General features: G+C 40.0%; 1 long non-coding RNA gene across 1 annotated transcript in view; it reads right to left on the bottom strand.

Moving 5' to 3' along the window:
• Positions 1–13027, bottom strand: part of LOC131273248 (uncharacterized) — a 39095-nt gene extending 26068 nt beyond the window's left edge. The window contains exon 1 of the long non-coding RNA XR_009180395.1: positions 12917–13027. This is a non-coding gene — a long non-coding RNA (uncharacterized lncRNA). The remainder of the gene's footprint in view (positions 1–12916) is intronic.
• Positions 13028–13493: the final 466 nt, after the last annotated feature.

Here is a 13493-nt window from a genome sequence, read left to right as displayed (position 1 = left end):
ATGCACCAGATCTAAGCCAGTCCTGGGGACAGAGCTGAGAATGTAGCTCCTGCCCTCACAGAACATAAACTCAGTGGAGGAGACACAAAAAGACACAAAAAGATCTCACAGCTAATTGGGGTTGTAGCTCCTTTCTGGCCACAAAGGAGAGGTGTAAAAGGTACTGGGATGATGTGAAAGAATCTGTTGTCTTTCTTTCTAAAGCATCAGTCTGCTGCAAGCTAAACGCCGTGCTTGTGACCCTCTACATTTGCTGCTGCCTTTTGACCTCATAGACACTCGGGTCTGTGACTCCATGGGCTCCTTAGGGCTCTGGGTCAGGGAATGCCCTTTAATTTGAGTTTGAAGTATGAGAACAGGTGTCTGCATGAAGAGACTGGGAAGACTGCTCTACAGAAAGTGAACAGCTTTAATGTCCCTGCAGTTCTCCAAGATTGGCCCAGGAAGTTCAGTCCAAGTTCATGTGGCTGAGAGTGGCAGGTCCAGGAGCAAAGCCTGGCCTGTTCTCCTAACCCACGTAGCCACCCACCACATAACTAAGTCCATCAACTTGTGCTGAGGAGAAATATCCGAAGAAGAGAAGGTAGCACACTGCCACTGGGACTCGGAGGATGAGCTCTGGGGCAGACACCAAACCACAACTAAGCACTGAGTGTAAATCATGTGCTGGGCACTTTTTGCTGAAGGCTTGGTGGAATATAAAGACGATGGTACGTTTTCTGCTCTCATTTAAAGTCGACTCCATTCCGACTAAGATGAGGTCACTCCCTCATTATTCGCTTGGTGATGGTTCAGGTCCCCACCCTTCCAGAGAGAGCTTGGGCACAGGTTGCTGTGGAGTGCGGGCGGCTCGGATGCCACCAGAGTGCATTCTCTAGAATCAACTTGGGCATGAGGATGCTCCGATGAGACACTGCAGCATACTGATGAGCCTTTCGCTTGATCTATGCTAATTGACCCGCACAGACCACTGAAGGGGGAACTTCTGTGGACCGTCCTTTATTTTTGGCGTAGGCGGACATCGCAGGGCTGGTAGTTCCAAACGTGGAATTTACTGAGACTATCAGGACCATGGATAATAAACTCTGATTTCATAATCAAAGACCATTCTTCACTATTTAATTAGACACCCTCAAATCAGTAATGAGGGACCTGCGATAATGAGTTGGAAATAGTATATTAAATGTTTTATGAAATACTTTTATCTCTCAAGAATATACATGCCAAAGATGATATTACAAGAAATGCACGATTAAGCCTTAGGGAGAAAATAGTTTTCAAACTTTGTTTAAATTAACATTCAGTTGATAGTCAAGAGAATTGTCCATTTCCCCAGCTCTAAGGGACCCCTAAGGACTTTTGATATGGCTCCCCCCACCCAGTGATTTAATTAAAAGATAAATGGAAGCTAGAAAATAGAAAAGAAGACGCTTTGATAGAAAGAAATGCAGAAATGAGAAGGGAGGACAGGAAAGGAGGGACAGCTGCTGCAGAGACAAATTAAGGGGTAGAAATCAATATAAATAAATGAAAGGGAAAAAAATAATGTTGCAGACCTACGCAAGGGATAGATATACCCTGGCAGTTGCTTTAGAAGATCAAGAATATCCATCACTTTGAAAAAAAAATCAAAAGTATGCTCTTTTTCATCTTTAAAAGATAGCATGCTCATTCAGTTTTTGTTGTTTTAATTTCATTTTTCCTAGCCCTCTTTGCACATATAAGCCTTGCCTGCTTCCTATAGTGGACTGAGATGTGAGCTAAGTCCACAACGGGCAATGGAGGAGGGGGTGTTTGGGGATGGAAAAGGGGCATGGGGCGGAGAAGGGGCTGTGACGTAGAGGCGTGACGTGAAGGCCGAGCAGGATGGCACGGGCTCCGTTTCGGGACGTTTCGACAATAACTGTCCCCCATGCGCTGGGGCTGAGTTAATTCTCGTGATTCCCTCCCTCTCCCAGCAGCATTCAAGAGCTGCCGTTGGGTGGGAAGACCAACCTGAGGTCCAGTCTGAGACATGCCACCTTTGAACCACTTGCAAAGCCAAGGGTACTATCCAACAATATTTCTCTCCAGGCACAAAGTTAAATTGATTTCATGCGTGAATGAATGAAAAGATGGATGGCTTTATGCATCTTTCACTTCTGTTCAGTTTATCATCAGTGACATTGGTGGTAATTTATGAATGCTGAACATCAGGCTTTGAGGATATAATTATGCCCTGGAATTAGGCTTAAGGAACTAAGGGCAACATTTAGATGATATTTATATCTAAGTGGCTCACATTAAAACCCTACCAATACCAGGTCATAAACTTTAAATTATAGGGGCGATTGCCTATTTGTGGAAATGAACTCTGTGCAACTTATTAATCTTTCTGACATTATTCGGCATTCCATTACTGGAACATTTAGGATTATAATAATTATCTAAACAGCACTGATTCTAATCCTATATTTTTATGAGATTTCAACTAGCCAATCTTCTGGGAATATTCAATTTTACAATAATATCAGCAGTAAGGAACTCTAGAGTTGGTATATACGTTTAAGGGAAACATATAGGGTAAAAGAGAACAAACACAAGATTACAAACAAGTTCATAAATAGCAAGCAAACAAAACACATGTCCAATGTACCATGATATGAGGTATTGTCACACTCTATCCATTATGTCTAAACTGAAATTTTTTGCTAGAAAATAGTTTAGCAAATCAAAAATTCTCAGAACCACCTACATGATTTCTTTGAAAGAGGCTCATCTAGCTGCCTTGGCCTTCCTGGTCACCAGCGTCCTGCCCTCAACTCAGAGCCAGCTGGGATCTGGAGATTCCTCCTCCCTGCACAGTGGCCTGGAAACCTCCTCAGCACGGTAAAGCGAGGCAATTGCAGGCTCACCTATTTTGCTTCCTGTCTCTCAGGGTTCACTAGCTTTTATCACCTAATGCCACTTGCCTTGAAAATTAAAGTTTCATATATATTTGCATGATGCCCCCCCATAAAGATAATGTTCACTTCTTAATCCACACTCCTGTGAGAACCTATTTGTAAACAGAACTTTTTTTTTAAGTTTCTTCATATTTTGTTTTGACTTATGGCATTAACACTTCTGTAAGAATTATACCATTAACAGAAAATGATATGGCATAAAAATTGGATTTTTTGCAGCATTGCAAAGAACATTTTAAATTCTTATTTTTAATAAGTAACAAATGTATTAGCTTTTTAAAAAAAATACATAGATCACACAAAATGTTACATTAAAAAATGTAAGAGGTTCTCATATACTCCCACTCCCTATCCCCCACCCCACTCCTCCCACACCAACAACCTCTTTCATCAGTGTGGCACATTCATTGCATTTGATGAATACATTTTGGAGCACTGCTGCACAGCATGGATCATAGTTTACATGAATGATATCACAGGGACAGATGCAGGACATCATATATCCTGCCAATGTAAACAGGACCTTTAAACACGTATTATCAGTAAGGTGTGACCTCATTTGTGAATAGGATCTTTATAGATCCCATTTAGATGAGGCCAGATTGAATCAGTCTGGGCTTTATTCCATATGATTTGAACTCAGTCATTCAGAGAGAGCCACAGGAGGTAACCAAGGAGAGAGATTGCCATGTGACTGGGGCAGAAACTACAAGCCACGGGACCCCCAAGGGGGGCAGCAAACCAGCACCAGCAGGAGTGGGCATGGCCTGTTGAGACCATGATTTTTGAGCTTCTAGCCCCTAAAACCGTGTGACAATAAATTCATGTACTTCAAGCCAACCCAAATGTTGTGTGATGTTTGTCATAATAGTCCTGGCAAGTGAAGACATTATTTTTTTCTGGTTACTTTGATTGTAACCAGGTAGGAGGATAAATCGAGTCCCTGTTAGTCCATCTTGACTAGAGTGGAAGTCAGAAAAGAGATGCAAATATGGAAAGGGTGAATATTTAGCAAGGCACAAATAATCCATATAGCACATTGAAAACTTTCACGGATAAAACAGGTTTTATGTTTGTAGTCATGACCATTATCTCTAAGATCAGAAGCATCTTCTTCAGGATTCCACCCCGTCTCTTTTTTTGAAGAATAACCAGACAAAGGAAGTCAGAAGATGCCCTGTGGAAAATCGAGGCTGAAGGCTTGCTCTGTATGCCATTCCAAGTGGAGCCCCTAAGGAAAGGTCAGCGGCGCCTCACTGTGATTTGACATTTGAAAGATGCTGACTATCAATAAATTTCATTCAATATATATTTTGCTTTATTGAAGAATAAATTTTTTAAAATAAAAAAAAAATCAGTTTGACTCTGCTGGAGGCTCTCTGATTTCCTCACATTTTAGAAGGATATGGACAAAATTTGACATGAGGGCTGGAAACCAAAAATCAAATACTAAATAGTGGGTCAAAATAGTAACCCTTCAAAGAGGGTGAATTTCTTGAAAAATGTGATGAGAAAAATATTTTCAACATGTCTGCCTCCACCTCCCTATTAAAAAGCAAAATGTATTTGGAAACTTTAGGTCTATTAACTGGGATAGAGACAAGAGCGTGGTAGAAAAGCATCCTGCCCTATGCCACACCAGCAGGGCCTTTCACAACCAGGTCTGTGTTGTACACAGCAGCTCATGAAGTCGGGCAATGCACAACCTGTGCAGCCATCAACGGCAGCCTTGACGTTAGACACTTGGTGTTTGTTGAATTCTGCCTGGTCTGAGACTGTGTGCAAGAGTGAGTGGTTTTGTCGATGAACAAGCTTAGCCATTCATTTCTCCAGTAGATATTTACAGAGCACACATTCAATGCAGCTTTGAGGTTCTCCACTCCTTATATCAAATGCACCAACTGATGACATATAAAAACCTAATTGTTTGTAAAAACACAAACAGAATGAGCCTGAAAACAAGATCAACTATTGGTGTTCATGAATTGATGCAAAAAAAAAAAAAAGTGCAGAAATCTAAAAATGTTATGGTGCTTAGAGGAAATGTTTACCTTGTAGAAAATAAAATAATAAGAATAGTTTAAATTGACTAATTTCTCAGGTTTCTGACATCTGTAAGCCCCCTAGGTATTCTGTACATATTTTTAAATCTGGTTCAATAAATATTTCTACCAGTATAGAGTTATTCATCCAGTGAGATGGTGCCTGTAGTAAAAGCTTGCCTAGGGGATACATTTTTTTTAATATAATAAACTTTATTTTAAAGAGATTTTAGATTACAGAAAAGTTACATTGAAAGTATAAGGGATTCCCACTAGGGGAGAGATTTTTGAGCCAAGAAGTCCCTAATGGCAAGACCTCAGAAGAGGGAAGAATTTCTCTTCATGGGACCAAGGGAGGCAGTTAATGGTTTTTTCTTGAGCGTGATGACAGAGATAAAGAGGGAGAGGTGCGGTAGCAGTGAGGAAGGCATGAAAGTCCAGCCAGGAAATGATGAACTGAGAAGCCAGTGGGTCTCAACTGTGTTTTCATACTGATGCCCTAGAATAGTAATTAATGCTGTTGATAGGAATTTGGTGCAAATCTTCCTAACCTCCTGCAGTACCTCTTCAGAAGAGTCTTCACTGACTTCAAATGTTTTAGGGAGGGGACTTCTTTCAGGCCAAGTTGGAGTTTCATATTTGGGACAAAGGAAAATGGCTCAGAGATAGACACAGACACAAGAGCAAAGAGTCCAGAAGGCCAGAGAAAGAAAACTTCTCTTTTTTTTTTTAGAAATCACCAGGGAGGATTCTGTGTTTCTGTCAATTCAGGGTTCCAAGTCAAGTATTCTAGATCTTTGGAGTAAAGACAACTCCAGCTGACATAAGAAGTACTCATGCAATAAATATGATGATTCTAAAGAAAACTAGAAACCTACAAAAACTTTCTGTAACTTGTATCCAGAGGATGAAAATGTTTTATATTTATCCCCTGTATATGTCACGAATACTCTATATTTAAATTGTATTTTGGTTTCATTTTCTTAATAATAAAATGGAAACAGATATTGTTAAGGGGTAACTGAAATTCAAAATAGGAAATAATATAGTAAAATATTACCACCTTGATCGAATTGCCAAGACCCAACCAGCCACACTTTCCAAATCTAAAATGTATGCAAATGGGTCCATGGGAAATTAATTTTTAACTTTTGAAGGGTCATGGAAAAAAAGAAAAGTTAAATATGGAAAATGCAACCCACAGCTTGAAGTCTATCATTCTCCAGAAAAGTTCTAGAATGCATTATCAGACAGATAATTTGAGAGACACAAAAAAGGGAAAACAAAGATTTCTTGGAACCTCTAAAAACTGATGTTTTGGAATAAGAAAGTCATCATTCTGGGAATTTTTTAATATTTATATTTAAATGGAAATAGTAAAATCAATTAACAAAGATTTACTTATTCATATCATGTGTTGAAAATTCTAAACTTTGCAAAGGACACTGTAAGAGTAGGGAATGAGGATGGTGAACAAAGCTGAAATGTCCACTGACGACCCATGTCCAATCCCTCCTCTTTCTCTCATTATCACGTCCTGGTGTTCAAAGTCTTCTCTCTTAGAAACTGAACTCCTGGGAAACGGACTTTGGCCCAGTGGTTAGGGCGTCCGTCTACCATATGGGAGGTCCGCGGTTCAAGCCCCGGGCCTCCTTGACCCGTGTGGAGCTGGCCATGCGCAGTGCTGATGCGCGCAAGGAGTGCCGTGCCACGCAAGGGTGTCCCCCGCGTGGGGGAGCCCCATGCGCAAGGAGTGCGCCCGTGAGGAAACCCGCCCAGCGTGAAAAGAAAGAGCAGCCTGCCCAGGAATGGAGCAGCCCACACTTCCCGTGCCGCTGACGACAACAGAAGCGGACAAAGAAACAAGCCGCAGCAAATAGACACCAAGAACAGACAACCAGGGGAGGGGGGGGAAATTAAATAAATAAATAAATCTTTAAAAAAAAAAAAAAAAAAAAAAAAAAGAAACTGAACTCCTGATCATATGAAGTCCCTGCTTCTCCTAAAGGATGTCCATGACTCTTTTAGGAAAAGTCTCTCATGGGTTTAGAAACATGGTTAGTTTTTTGAAGAAAGGCAATTTATGACCTCAGCTCAGCTTCAGACAGGAAAGTCTTGCTCTGACCTGATGAACTTTTTGGTTGAACCATTAAGATTCTTTGTTTCTCCCAGAGAAATCCATCTGCCGCCCCCCTCCCCAATCCTCTTTGGCTACCCAGCTTCAACCACATTACCTGTCCCCTGCCCATCTGCCATAACTGCAGGCCCCAAGTCTCCCCTCAAATGACCAGTTTGCGAATAGAAGCCCCAACTTGACCGCTGCCTCCTCACTTGAGGTCCAGCTCTAAGGCCCCTGCTGTCACGTTAGGTGCTTATGTGCCTGGACGCAGGCCAGGCCTTTTGTGGCACGTCCAATTTCACACAAACCTATTTCTACACCCATCTCATTTAAGACAGATTCTCCCCCACTATCTTCACCATCTCTTCGCACTGGCCTATTCAAATCCATCTGTCACCAGGCCTGAGAGGGAATTATGGTGTTATTTCCAACAAAAAAAAAGCAAATGTTAATCATGTAATATAATCATGTAAGACAGTGGAAAATGGTTGTGACCCTAAGTCCCCTCTCTTTTCTTTCATGGAACAAACTATATGGCGAATAGTTACCCAGAAATATATTCCTTACTCTTGGGATTGAAAACTATTAGGCAAAATAAAATGTCTATATATGATTTATGTTTGGCTAGCGAAAAAGTACAAATTTCATCTTTTGAGATTCTAAATGTCCCGTGACCTTTAAGCAGGAACATACATCATGACATAAAAGCCAAATGTATTTTCACATTTATTTCCTTAGAAAGAGAGAGGGGGAAAGATAGAATCAAAGCATTTAAAATATTCATTCGATTCAAGTCAAATACTACCTTAGATGTGAATCAACACAGTTGTTCAGTTTCATAAGTCTTAAATATGAGATTGCAAAGAAAGAAATAAAATAAAAATGTTATTTCAGTGCCCTAATATAGGAACATAGAACAATTTTTGGTTTCCCTAAAAAATAATATTATATAATACTAGAGATAAGTAGAAAATGCTTGCTCTAGCTATGGACACAAAATAACTGTAAAACAGAATTGGACTATGTTGCTATAAACATTGTTTAAAGCAGAAACAAAGCTTTAATTTCAAATAGCACATGTGTAAATGTATTCATACACATACAGCACAGATATGCATATATATGTTCATATATGTATATTTAATGATAGATTGGTTCAATAGTAGAGTGGAGATGAAATGACAGAGCTCAGTATCAGTGAACTCAAGGAAAGAACAATAAAATATGCCTGCTCTGGACAACAGAAAAAATAAACTCCATAAAAATGAGAAGTTTCAGGGACTTGTGGAACAATAAACAAAGAGCTAGCAGTTGTATCACTGGAGTCCTGGAAGGAGAGGATAAAGAGATGGAGGCTGAGAAAAAAATTCAAAGAAAGAGTAACTAAGGAAGCGGACTTGGCCCAGTGGTTAGGGCATCTGTCTACCACATGGGAGGTCTGCGGTTCAAACCCCAGGCCTCCTTGACCCATGTGGAGCTGGCCCATGCACAGTGCTGATGCGCACAAGGAGTGCTGTGCCACGCAGGGGTGTCCCCCGTGTATGGGAGCCCCACACGCAAGGAGTGCGCCCTGTAAGGTGAGCCGCCCAACGCGAAAGAAAGTGCAGCCTGCCTAAGAATGGCGCCGCCCACACGGAGAGCTGACACAACAAGATGATGCAACAAAAAGAAACACAGATTCCCATGCCACTGACAACAATAGAAGTGGACAAAGAAGATGCAGCAAATAGACACAGAGAACAGACAACTGGGGTAGGGGGGAAAGGGAGAGAAATAAATAAATGAATAAATCTTAATTAGAAAAAAAAAGAATAACTAGAAAAAAATCTCAAATTTGGTGAAAGACATAGACCCACACATTCAGGAAGCTGAGAAAAATGCCAAAGATACCCACACCAAGAAACAGCATAATTAAATTCTGGAAACTTAAGGCAAAGACAAAGACTTGAAAGCAGACAGGTAGAAATGACTCATTACTTATAGGACACCAATCAAAGCTTTCCGAAATCATGGAGGCCAGAGGGAAGCACACAGAATTTTTCAAGTTCTGAAAGAAAGGAACTGTCAGCTGCAAAAACTATATCTGGTGAAAATATCCTTCAAAAATGAAGGGGAAATAAAAACATTCTCAGACAAAGGAAAACTTAGAGAATTTGTTGTTAGCCAAAGACTGTATAGATGGAGTTATCCTGGTTTTCCTACTTGCTGTGATTAGGATTTACATTTGCTGTTGCCTTCTGTTAGGAAATTGTCATATTACTCAGCAGTCAAAAGCTGCAAGTGAACTGTACAAGTCATGCTATATTTGTACAACAAACATCTGGTTAGCTCACAAAGCAGCCACGTGACAAAAATGATGCATAAGCAAAATATTTGTTTGACAGCTTCTCAGCTTTTTACACTTACCCCTTGGAAGCACGTTTGCAGCTATTGAAATCAAATCATTGGTCTGTAGATTGAAAATTTCATAATCTAAAAGCTAATCTATGAAGTATGCTGTTTAGGATTCTGAAATACACTACAGGTTTTTTTAATTGTTTTTGTTTTGTTTTTTTTGGTTTTGGTTTTTGCTTTTAGTTTTAACATGTCCATGTGATAGAACCACAGCTTTATTTAAGAATTAAGACTTGTAACTAGAAAGGTCAAAGGCTTTGTAGCTGCTCCGAGAGAGGGAGAGTCACAGTTCACATGTGTGACTGGTGGCAATGAAAAGTAACTATCCCTGATGAAAGTGACTTAAATCAGAACACAGCATCTACAGGTGAACTTAAGCATGGTTGAAAGAGACGGTTCAGAAAGAAGGAGGGAACTAAAGGCTGTTAGGATCTGGCTTGGTCAATCACCATCCTCATATCTGTGCAAGCACACACATCCCACTCTTTGCCAGCAGAAGACCTCTTATCTCATGGGGACTGACAACTTCCCTCAAGGAGACACGTCCTAACAGAAATGCCCATTTTCCATCTCCCAGTCTATGTCCTCTCTGAAAACAAAGCAAAAAACACAGTTTGATTCAAAAGCTTCTGAGACTGTCCATGCCATTTGGGGACTGTTGTCTCTCCTCTGACTCTGTCTGCAACCAAGTGTGACAATTAACTACTCCCCCCTCCCCCGCCCCGCCCCATCCTTAACATACTTATTATTTGTGTGTGTTCTGGGATCAGACAAGAGCTGGCACTTTTCTTAGGACTATCTTTGTCTTACGGGATGTCCTCATTCTGGGTACCAAGCTGGGACCCACCCTGTGATTAGCACCATAAACTCTTTGTGTGAGAGGATATAATGGGCTTGGGATGAGCAGCAGGACTAGGGAGGAAACAACTTCTGGGCGGACGGCCACCTGAACCTTTCAGGTTGTAATAGCAGATACTGAAATAGCCCCGAGGTCAATGGTTCTTACAGTGCTGTATCCCTAGAGTTACCTGGGAACTTGCTCGAAATGTAAATTTTCAGGGCCTCCCCAGACACCTGACTTAGGTAGAAGCACAGTTTTAACAAACCCTCCAACTGTGTCGATGGGTGTTGAGAAGCACTGACCTAAGGTGAGTTTCCCTCACTTGGCTGACCACACTTGACTTTGTTTCTACAAAGGAGTGGGCTCTTTAAAATACAGACCTAAAGGAAAAAGACCAAAAAAAAAAAAAACCCAAACAAACAAAAACTAAAATACAGCTCCTCAAGATCCTTGGCAGAAGTCCCAAATTTAGTAATTCTGGGTAGGACATGGGAATACACGTTTTTTCATAAGTGCTCCTTTTCATAAAAGTAGAGTAATTTTGAAAGTGTTCAGTTTTAAAGATACATAGATTCTGAAGCTTATATTAGTGTCACACATCACTTGAAAAAAGATGATAGGCTATTGCATTATGGAACGTTTGTTTTCCATTTGAGCCAAAATCATTCTACAGCAAAAAATGGTTCGCTGTCTGTTTTCTCAGACTCCTCCTATCTCATCTAAATGAAAATTCAGTAAATGTTTAAACTACAAAACATTCTTATCTCTTTCTTTGCAATCTATCTGACCATCCATATTCCAACTGCATCTTCATTTTACCAAACAGGTACAAATTCCAAGCAAAGGTAATTGTCAGTAAAGAGTAATAAGGAATCCAAACCAGAAATTTATACATCAGTATTCTAGTTTAATTTTTCAAAGAAAACAATAAACCACAAATAAATATTAAATAACTTTTAAACCACTTAGTCTCACAGTGAATTACTTGACCATAATGCAAGGGGATTATTTAATTCTGCCTTTATGTTCACATGTTAGCTCTATGCTTAAAGTAGCCAGACTGAAGCTTTCCATGCTTTTATAATTTTTGAGCTGGAAAACTCTCTCTTAAAGTTACCATCCTGTGCATATGAGGCTAATCCCTCTGGATCTTATGTAGGATCCTGTGTTTCTGTTAGGCAAGAAATTGTAAGTAGGGAGAAAGAAAGGATGATGTCAAAACCACAGGAGACTTATATGCATATCTAAATAAAGAATCCATCTTCTGAGTTAAGGTAGATGGGGCTGATTTCATGTAGTCAAAAACACCCCCGTGGTAATAGGATGCCCATTCACAATACATTTCTCTCATTCATCCTGCCTTTGCTACTGATTTTATTCACATATCACCCACAAGAAAATGTTTAGTGAGGAATCACAGGCAGGACCAGATTTGTAATTTGAAAGGCCCAGTGCAAAATGAAATTGTAGGGCCTCTTATTTTAAAATGATGACTTTCAAGATGGCGACTACAGAGCATGGTCACGCTAAACCAAGCAAGTGGCCCCTCTGAGTTGGGGCTCCATGAGACTGTCCAGTTTGCACAGCTGCATGAGCATAGAACTTTCATCCTGTTATGACCATAAGCACCTGTATTTTATGCTTTCAAGCATCAACTTATGAAATTAATTTATTAGGACTGAGCTTAAGTAATCTCACTTTCCACCTCAATAACAGGAAAAAGTTTGGAAAGGATACCACAAACTACAAATGGCATCATGTTCCATAGCTGGTTAACTGATGGTGAGGGCTAGGAAGCCACATGTTATTGGAGATGGCTGAAGTATTTCCTGGAAAACAGCAGAACAAGTCAGATGTAGCTACAGAATAGTTGACCATTCAGGAAATCATGCCATGCTCTCCCATTCTTTGTTATAATTATTTGTTGGTGTGGGATAATTATAGAAAAGTTGCTTACATCTAAACTCTATCAGACCTAATATTCTGTTTTGTAATACTTATAATTTACCAAGATAATCTGAAGTATATGAAAAACAAAGGTAATTTACAAAGTACAAGTGGGTGAAACACTAACTACACCCATGACTCATAAGTATTGTGCCTTGCCATTGTAACCATTAAGTGCACATTTTCATCATGATTTTTTCTATTAAAACTTCTTGTTTCAGGTTCCAAACTATAATGGGCAAAAAGGTGGAATAGTCACCTCCAAACTATTTTCTAAAATTGTAGCTTTGATGTCAGTTTTCACTGACAGTTCTTAACATTAACTTTATAGAAATGCATAGTTGTAGGAACTGTTCAAACCCTTGCTCTCACTTAGAATAGGAATTTTTCTTAAAATCATCTCATATGTCTCTAGTAAATAATGGGCACTCAGATACTCTGAGGCAAATATATATTGCAGTTCCCTTCCTGACCCAAAAAGTTTTCCACACTTATTGCTAGCAGATGGTTGCTTGTAATGTTCTGCTGTTGGAACAGCTCCCTAACTGTATCATAGGTCTTGCTGAATTTTTAATTGCTGGAAAAGGTGTCCAGTGAGATCTGTAAGTGTCATGAAAGTTTGTCTTACCACCTGTACTGCTTTTCCAGATGCTCCACTTTCCAGATGACGCAGAGGGATCACGGAGAAGGGAAGAACAGGCCAGCATCTGCAGGGTAGATACGTGGAAGCTTTGTGGCTCTGTGGTATTCCTCTCTCCCTGAAGAAGTAAATCTGGTTAAACCTTTTTTGAACACGGCAAAAATCATTTGCCATTATATTCTTGTATTCATTCATTCATTAATCATTAACTTCAAGTTTGCTCCAGGCACTATGCCATCTGGGTAGAGAAATAAAAAGCAAAGATACCATATTCAAATAACTTCCAATCCATGAAAAGGCAGACCAGTAAACAAGTATACATGGAGTCAAAGCTGTGATCAAGGAAACCATTAAGTGCATATGGGAGGAGGAGTTTTCCTAATAGGCTAAGTACTCCAAGAACAAGTTGGAATTAGCCAGATGAGAGGGCCATTCCAGTTGGAAGGGCAGGAATCAAGTCCTGAGAGAAATTTGAGCAGTCCAGTGCAATTAGAGCACAAGGTAGTCTAGGGAGGGGATTGAGAGTTAAGCTATTCAACCATGAAACCTTTGAATGTCCTGTTGA

The sequence above is a fragment of the Dasypus novemcinctus genome, chromosome 14, assembly GCF_030445035.2.
Source record: "Dasypus novemcinctus isolate mDasNov1 chromosome 14, mDasNov1.1.hap2, whole genome shotgun sequence".
Lineage (NCBI taxonomy): Eukaryota > Metazoa > Chordata > Mammalia > Cingulata > Dasypodidae > Dasypus > Dasypus novemcinctus.
Note: the sequence above shows the minus strand (reverse complement) of the source record. Positions and strands in the feature narration are given on the sequence as shown.